Source organism: Populus trichocarpa, chromosome 10 (genome assembly GCF_000002775.5).
Source record: "Populus trichocarpa isolate Nisqually-1 chromosome 10, P.trichocarpa_v4.1, whole genome shotgun sequence".
Lineage (NCBI taxonomy): Eukaryota > Viridiplantae > Streptophyta > Magnoliopsida > Malpighiales > Salicaceae > Populus > Populus trichocarpa.
The window spans coordinates 4,853,329-4,862,947 of record NC_037294.2 but is presented as its reverse complement, the minus strand read 5'-3'; the positions used below and the strand labels follow the sequence as shown (position 1 = coordinate 4,862,947).

The 9,619-nt window shown below is 35.4% G+C and overlaps 1 long non-coding RNA gene across 1 annotated transcript; it reads left to right on the top strand.

The window, feature by feature from the left end:
• Positions 1-236: 236 nt before the first annotated feature.
• Positions 237-4,296, top strand: LOC112328905 (uncharacterized). Its single transcript, XR_008060272.1, has 5 exons — positions 237-448; positions 781-1,000; positions 1,728-1,838; positions 3,162-3,217; positions 4,030-4,296. It is a non-coding gene; the product is annotated as an uncharacterized LOC112328905 (long non-coding RNA).
• The last annotated feature ends 5,323 nt before the right edge of the window (positions 4,297-9,619 follow it).

Genomic DNA, 9,619 nt, shown 5'->3' with positions numbered 1-9,619 from the left:
ATTATTTTATATTAGGTTCAAATTTCGTGTCAATCGGAGTTTGGGAAGGATTTACGAGAGCACTGAAAATCGGGTAAATTGAAGAAGATGACACAAGGGGCATTAACAAGGGCATTTTTGTAATTTTATCAAAACAAATACTCTCCTCTCCTCTCTTTAAAAACAGAGCACGTCCTCTGCAAATGGAAAAACAGGAGGGAGACCATTTTTTTTGTCCCATTTTCTTCATTTTCTCTTCATTTTCTCTTCATTTCCTCTTCATTTCTTCAAGCTAAATCAAAAGGGAGTGTGCTTAGGAGGATTATATCCAAGAAAACAAATTAAATGACAACTTAGAGAGTTATAGAGCTTGAGTGAAACAAAGAGAAGAAGCTGGAAATTGGAAGAGGAGGACATGATTTTTGTAAATTTTTGCAAGAATTCATTGAAATAAGTTAAAGTAGCAAAGGTAAGCAACATACCCTTTAGTAATTTTGTTTTTCTCTCTTGTTCTTGCATGGGGAGAAGAAAACCTCCAAGTTTAAAATTCTAGGGTTCATGTAAATATTTTGGGGGAGTAATTGTTCATGTGAATTTCAAGATTAATTGCATGATAATGGCTTGATTTGCTGAAAAATAGAAGGAATAAATTGATTTGAAACTATGGGTTTTGGGATTGCAACAGGGCAGGAACTTCGGCAGCAATATTTTGACTTTCCACCGTTGGATTAGAGTGATTTTTGGATATGTTATTATACTCAATGTCACCTACATTCTGACCGAAGGGATTGCAAATATCAGACTTCTTTTGAGGGCTGTCACCGGAGGAACATTTCTGGAAAATCACCCTTCAAGACAGCCTTGTTCGTCGGTCGTTATATCATCGTTTCACCGTTGGATTGGTCTGGATTTTGGATATGTTGTTCATCCAGATGTTATATAAATTCTGAACGGTTTGGATCGGAAAAGAACACTCCTACCAGAAATTGTACTTCCCGAACAGCAGGTCTCCAAATTTCAAGTCAGTCCAGTATTGTTCTGATATCGGGAGGTTTAACCGTTGGATGTATGTTAATTTTGGATATGTTATTCTAATGATGATGATGTATAATTCCACCGTTTGGATTTATTGAATTCTAAATTTATAGAATGATGTTTTAAGTTTGGTTTGAGAAATATTGAATGAGAATATGAGGATTAGCATAAAAAGTATGTTTTGGGACTAAGGATAATGGCAATGGGTTTAATGATGATGGTTGTGTTTGTGTTATGTTTGAGTCATGTTTGATGTGTTGATAAGTGATGATATAGTTAAATTCTATAAAGAATAGTGATTGACTAATACTTTGGTTGTGTTAGAATGGAAAATCATGTTGTAAGTTGAATTATGATATAAGGAATCATTTTGAGTGTGCTTTTGGAAAAATTTGGCATGTGTAGTCATTGATGAAATTTAAGTTAAATTACATTGTTTGGTGATAGATTAAATGTCTTGGGACAAAAGAAAATCGGTGACGAAAAGTCATGCCCTTTGGACATTGAAGATCATTGATGAAGAATTGAATTAAATGGGTGTTTAATGTTAGTGTAAATAAATTCTAATGTAAATGAATCTAAATGACAAGTAAGAAAATAAAATACATTCATGGAAATTGTTTACGGAAGTATTTGATTTTGTGAATTTATGAATATTATGAATAAATCAGGAAGATTCAATAATGATTCAGGATGTTATATTAAAAATATAGGAGAAGCATTCACTCGACTTCTCAGGAGCTCGTACATAGTAGGAGCTTAAGGAGGGACTGCAGGAGGGGCACAACAACAACAAGGAAGAGCGAGTTGAGCTTCTGCAGCTGGTAGGTATTCTATACCTACACTTTTTACGTAGCGTTAATTTACTAACTTATTAAATGCTTGGTCTTTGCGTCTATGGGTGAAACCACAAAGAGAGAGGATAAAGTGAAATAAACGAGAAATTAAAAATGGATTTGAGCACTTGACTGGGTTAAGAATATGAATTACACTAATAGACTTCGTTGATGATCATTCCTCGAACTTGATTAGCCGGTCCCGAATGCGGAGGCTAATGATGTTAGTAAGGTTTACTAACATCAGCATAATCATCCCTGAAAACGAGGGATACTGAACTCGATTAACTATTCGGGTGAGAATAGTTAATGATATTGACCGGTGCTGTCAATATCGGCAATCACACAAAATTTGATTAGCCGGTCCCGAATGCGGAGGCTAATGATGTTAGTAAGGTTTACTAACATCGGCATAATCATCCCTGAAAACAAGGGATACTGAACTTGATTAACTATTCGGGTGAGAATAGTTAATGATATTGACCGGTGCTGTCAATATCGGCAATCACACGAAACTTGATTAGCCGGTCCCGAATGCGGAGGCTAATGATGTTAGTAAGGTTTACTAACATCGGCATAATCATCCCTGAAAATGAGGGATACTGAATTTGATTAACTATTCGGGTGAGAATAGTTAATGATATCGACCGGTGTTGTCGATATCGGCAATCACATGAAACTTGACTAGCTATTCCTGAAGTGAAAGCTAATGATGTCAAGAATCTTGACATCAACATTTCCGGAAATATTCCAAGATATTTGGAAAGAAAAATCTGATTGGCTATTTCATGTTAGAAATAGTCGATAAGATCAATCAGTGGTATTAATTTTGATGTTTACAATGAACTTGATTAGCCGATCCTGATATGGGAGACTAATAACACTAATGAAAATTTATTAGTGTCAGCATTCCCTTCCAAGTTTTAGGGGAGAGGTATTATAATGATATTTCCGATTAGGGAATAATTAAAAATATTAATGAAATGGGGATTGACATCTTGATAGGATTATTCATTCGGCCTTGAAGAGGCGGATATTGATTGGAAATTATGGAATAAGATGGGCGGAGGAACTAGTTACCCGGTGATGGGCTAGTGGCATTAGTTTTGTTTTCTAATGACCGGAATATACAACTTGAGTTAAACTTACTTGTGTGGTGTTAATATTGTCAGGATGACTGACTTGTCAGATTATAAATGGAATGTTGGATGATACCTAATTGTTAAACAAAAATGGTAATTTGTGTTTATGTTATGGATTATTGAAGAAGAAAAAAGAAGAGAAACTGATGAAGATCTAATTCTTGTGAAGGATGGAGGCAAATATCGTATCGCTTGGGACATGAGAATAGAAGTTCATTAACCATGGTAGGTGTTATACACTTAAGGAATGCAATGCTATATATATATATATATATATATATATATATATATATATGATGTATTTTGAATTAATTAATGAATTGTAATTGATATAATTTGAGAATCATGTCCTGCGCACATGGAGGATGTCAAAGAAATTATGACTAATAATGTAAATATGTTGTATTAAGGTTTCGTGTTGTTGCTGGCATGATAAGAATTTGGTGATAATTATAATAGTGTAATAAAATGCCAATAATAGTGATAGATAATGAAATTTGGCCTTAATTATAGTGGTCAAATGAGATTAGGTTGATGAATTAAATAGAATGATGTATGTATGGTATTCACATTATTTGAAGATGGATCGGATGTGAATACTGTGAAAATGATGGCAGGTTCCGTGATAATGAGAGATTTTACTGAAAATCTAAAGAAACATTGGAATGTGTCGAAATGGGCACAAGAAATATGTAAGTTGAATATATTTATAAACTAAAATTGGACTGAAATCATGACGAGTTTGACAACTTATATGGAAAAGCCATAATGGGTATAATAGACGTTGGGATTGAAATTGATATAAAGAGATAGAGGAAGAGGGAGAGAAATCACATGGTAGATATTATAATGAATTAAATGCGCTCGTGAGGTGAAACAAGACACAAAATGAAAATGTTGAATGATTCTAGGAAGGATGAATGAGAATTTCAAGGAACAATGATTGCATATCGTTGAATATATGTTTAATTACCTGTGCATGTATAGTGTGATTTTCCTTTTATGCTATATTTATTATATACATTATGAAATTTCAGGTCCTTCAGATTCACGCCAGGAGTAGCGTTTTAGGTCCTCTAGTCTCCTTTTGTATTATTGAATAAGTAGATGAACATTAATGTATTTTGTCTTTAAGGAACTAAATGACTTAATATGTAATAGTACTTCTTTTACATTAAGTGTCGGACATAAAAATGTATTATTATGTATTTGTAAATCTTAGTTTGTTTACTTGCAATTATTATGAATTATGTGTGTTAATGGGAAAGAAATGAGCATGCGAAATGTGAGGCATGTACCATGAATGATGTGTTGTTAAGGTTCTACATGATTATGATATGATTGAGAAATGAGTATAACTATACAGGATGATTGTCGATAACTTGGGACCTCCAGGTATAAAGGAAACTCTGCTGAAATTTCAGTGGAAATTTTGGCAAGTCTTAGATAAGTTCGGTGGATGAAAAAAAAATACCCATTTTTTTAAAAGTTAAGGCTCAAAGTTCTTTTATGAATGTACTAAATTACAGGGTGTTACATCTAGAGTTATAGAACTCCGTTATAAGCGAGATTGGTCTCGTTGGAATGCTAAGACATGAGGCTACAAGTTCTCTTAAGGAAGGAGAACCCAGTTCTGCCTCGTTTGTGCATCACTCTTCCAACTGAAATTTAGGTGATTTCTCCAACCAGGGTTATACGTTTGTGAGTATGGGTTATGATTGGGCCTTTGGAAACTATTTAAAGCATGAGCTTGTTCATGGAGGCATTCCCTAAAAGAAGGCAAAGTTAGACAATCATTTGTTGAGTGTTCATTGGTTTCACAAATTTGACATATAATTTCTTGAACAGATTTTAATTAACCATTCTTTTTCAATTCTAGTGCCTCGACTTTTCTAGCTAAAGATGCAAATTTGACTTGGAGGTCATGAGCTTCCCTAAGGTTGTACATTCCTCCACTAGATGTATGAGGTTAAGTTTTACTTGATGCCTCAGAAGTGCCTGTAGTGTCCCAATTTTGAGCATTTTTAGCTGGCAAGTCTAGGTACTCCATTGCTTTATTAGAGTCTTTATCTTCAAAAGTTTCAAGCGATGCCCATTGACCTTGAGTACTTTATTGATTTCTAAACTTGTAATTTCAACTGCACCATAAGGAAAAACATTAGAAACATCAAAGGGTCCAATCTAACCAGAGCGCAACTTTCCAGGAAAAAGTTTCAAACGTGAATGATAAAAAAGGACTTTGTCTCCAACATTAAACTCTTTTCTTGTAATCATTCGGTTATGGAGACTCTTAGTCTTTTCTTTGTAAATCCTTGCATTCTCATAAGCATCATTTTGTATTTCTTCCAATGTAATTCCAATCTTTTTGGGCACCAAAAGGATAGGCGCCACCCATTCACTGTCCATGATGGGGTGAATGACTCCTGCATCATGGGGAACAGTTTGCAAAGCTTGTAAAGCCAATGCTGATTCATGCACATTTTGGGGAACACATATATGCCTCTCCATCTCTTCTATCTTGGTAAAATCATAGCCATAGCTCAAAGCTATGCTTAATCCATCCTCACTATCAAAATCACAAACTTGTTGCACACACTTATCAACTTGGTCATAACATGTGATAGAATAAACATTGCTATAAGGATATGTCATTGCATCATGAAAATTAAATTCAATTTTTTCATCTCCTACCTCTATAGACAAAGTATCCTTACCACAATCAATTTTTATATTGGCAGTTTTCAAGAATGGTCTCCCAAGCAATATAGGAGTGTTGTTTGATGAATCACAAGAATCATGTTCCATATCAAGAACAATAACAAATTCTTTTGCTTCAAAGGCATATTCTTTTGAACAATAGCAAATACAACTTCACCCATACTTACCATTTCATGACCTTTTAGTTTGAAAGCTCTCTTGGTAGTACACAACTCCTTCAAGAATTTGGCATACTTGGGAATTTGCTTGATAGCATTAAGCAAAGGAATGTTGAGTTCTACTTTCTTGAAAACCTCTAAAATCTCTTCTTCTTTGTCCTCTTGCTTGATAGCATTAAGCAAAGGAATGTTGAGTTCTACTTTCTTGAAAACCTCTAAAATCTCTTCTTCTTTGTCCTCTTTCTTTGACCTAGAAGAAGTCACAGGAAAGGGTGGAATTGTTTTAAAACTGGAATTCATTGAGTGAGGAGTTACCTTTGGAGTGTTGGTCGATGTTTCCATTTGTAGAGGAGGGGGATGTTCCTTTTTTGTACTCAATTCGGTTTCTATCTCTTCTTCTTCCTCCATCTCAATTTGTTCCGACCTTTTTTCTTCAAGTCCTTTCCCACTTCGCAGCATGATCACACTAACATTCTCTATTGGATTCAATGCTTGGGAGGGCAATTTTCCATTCATTTGTGCGTCCAATTTCCCCACACTTCAAGCTACTTGCCTCATTTGCTTCTCCAAGTTGTGAATACCTGACCTTGTTTCCTGTTGAAAAGACATGACATTTTGTTGCAAGGTCACAGTGTTAGAAGCCAAAGTTTTCATCGTCTCACGAAGATCATCACTAGATGACGACCCCATAACATTGAAGTTTGTGAATGGAGGGGGTTGTCTTGCTTGATAATTATGTTGGGGCTGAAATCCATGGGGATGGAACTGTCGGCCTTGATTGCCTTGTTGAGGTGGGTTCCCATAACATAAGTTTGAATGATCTCTCCATCCAAGATTGTACGTGTTGGAAAAGGGATCATATTTACGCTGGGACTATCCGTTGAATCCTCCATCAACTGCATGAACTTGTTCAATGTAATCTTCTTGCATTGTTGGGTACATATCTGAGGTATGTCCTTGTAAAGAACATATGCTACAAACTTTCACCTGCTATACATTTCCACAAGCCAAAGAACACACAAGAGAAGTAAGATCATTAACTTTATTTTCAAGGTTAGAAATACTTAACTCATTTACTCGTTCGTTTGCGAAGTCTCCACGCGTGCCAAATTGTTTCGAGTTGGCTGCCATGTTTGAGATCAATTGGCATGCAGCCTCAGGTGTCTTATCTACCAATGCCCCTCCACTTACAGCATCAATGATACTACGGTCAGTAGGCATCAATCCTTCATAGAAATATTGAATGAGCAGCCGATCGGGTATTTGATGATGAGGGCAATGAATGCACAATTGCTCAAATCTTTCCCAATACTCGGAAAGTGTCTCTTCATAAGATTGTCGAATCCCACATATTTCTTTCCTTATGTTGGCAACTTGAGATGCTGGGAAATACTTTTCAAGGAAAATCTTCTTCATGGCATTCCAAGTTCCAATAGAACCTGGGAGAATAGAGAAAAACCATGCCTTTGTTGCCCCTTTTAAAGAGAAAGGGAAAGCTTTCAGCTTAACTTGTTCTTCATCAACTTTGTTCGATTTCATGCCAACACAAACCATATGGAACTCCTTGAGATGAGTATGAGTATCTTCTCCTGCAAGACCATTAAATGTTGGTAGCAAATGTATAAAACCAGATTTGAGCTCAAAGTTTACATTATTGTCGATATTTATGCACAATGGCTGATTTTCCACGTTAGGAGCAGCAAGCTCCTTGAGTGTTTGTTGTCGTGCAACAACCATGGTGTTGAGGCGAGCTTCCTTTCGTAACCTGCGTAAAGTTTTTTCTATTTCGAGATCCAACTGCACTTGACTTTAATTAGTAGAACGGGTTACTGGCATAAATCATCAAGAAAACTCAAAAGAAACCAACCACACAAGAGATCCAAAACAATGCAAATCCTATGAAAAATCCTACGCTAGAAAACTAAAATTGCCTAAAAACCCTAGAAAACAGTGGAATTTGGCCTCGGTAGAGTGGGGCTAGTGATAAATCATTAGTCTTGTTTAGAATGTTGTTTCCCTTTAGGAAACAAAAGGAAAATACCTAATTCCACCAAAAAATCTGTTTTGAACAATATCACTGCCGTAATGAACAATATTGCATCAAGCAAAAATTTTGTTTCTCTTTTTTTTTCAGAAAAATAAATAATAATCACAGCAAATAAAAATAATAGCACAAGAATCAACTAAAATTACTTCCCCAGCAACGGCGCCAAAATTTGTTGCGATGTCGCGGTCGTACAAATTAATTACCCTAGCTTAAAACACAACACATAAGATAGTATAGAGCAAGCAAGGGGTCGATCCCATGAGGAAGGTTCAAGTCAAATTTTTATGCTAGATGATATGCAATTTGAGGGGGTTTGGATGTTATCTAGACTAAAACAAAAGAAAACAGAAAACTATCAAACAAAATTTAATAAAATCAGAAAATTATCAAGAGAACAAACCTTGGTCACAAGCACACATCCACCTACAGAAATCAGAACTGATCATGGAAATGAAACATCAATTTATATTCTGAATATTTATCTCTTCTTAACATTGGTTAGTTAACGGATCCGCCGTATAACTAACCCTAACCATCAAACAACCACAGTGTCCGCACTAGTAATTTAATTCAATGGCAACCTTAAAAACTAGATAAGTTGATTAATCAACAAAACACAGCTGTCCACAGTTTATGTTTGATTTGATTGAATGTTCTCCCTAAGATTATTAATGTAGATCCACCACAATTATTAAACTCAGTTGCTTCACAAGTTCATATACCACAACTCTGGATTTGATATCAAACTTAGCAATAGATTGTCTACAATAATAACTTAGAGTCCGCTCTAGCAATTAAAATAAACAATCATACAAAAAACAAGCATAGAAGAACAAACATATTCATCATATAAACTGCAAAGAAAAGGTAAAATAAATCTCACAGTTCTTGAAATTCGAAGGTTTCTGTGTCCTTGCAACCAAGAAAACGAGTTTAGCCTTGCATGTTTGTTGAACAACTAATCAAAAAGAAGGAGGAATGCATGATTTCGGGTTTCTTAGAGGAGGGGGGCGTTTTTCTCTTCTTGGCTAGCAGCCCCCCTTCTCTTCTCTCATTCTTTTTATGTCCTAGGAAACCCTAGTCTTTATTTTACAAAATAGTCCTCCCTTAAGTAGACTGTTTACATTTAAGTACTTCAATAACTATTTTCCTAAAAAAGGAAAAATAGTCTTGCATGAAATCTTCAAGCTTTGACTTAGAGGAGCTAAATTGCTGAAATAAAAACTTGGATATCAGTTTAGATGCTTCGGAACGTAATTTGGACTCGTTTCTTCACGAAACCTGTTTGCTGGCAGAATTCAAATGTCATCTTTGAAAACTCATATCTCCCTTATATGACATCATTTTTGGCTGAACTTTGGAGCGTTTATAGCCCTTTTAGTCATGAATCCAAAAAAATTGAGTTTACATCAATTGGACTTCTGTAGCTCCAGATATTCAAGTTGGAATGGCTGAAGGTCAACATTGGCAGATTGCAAGATTTAACTTTGAAGGCTGCGATTTCCATGCTCTTCCTTATTTTCTTTTCTGGCCTTAAATGTACAGAAAGGTATGGATGTTAGCTTTTTAATGCCACTGGAATCACTTCATTTCAACCTCTATAACTCACGCTCTGCACAAAACATCGACTGAAGTTCAAATCTGCCAATTATCTCCAATTTACTACTTTTTGCATCTTTCATCCAAAAGTGCCTTCAAAACATA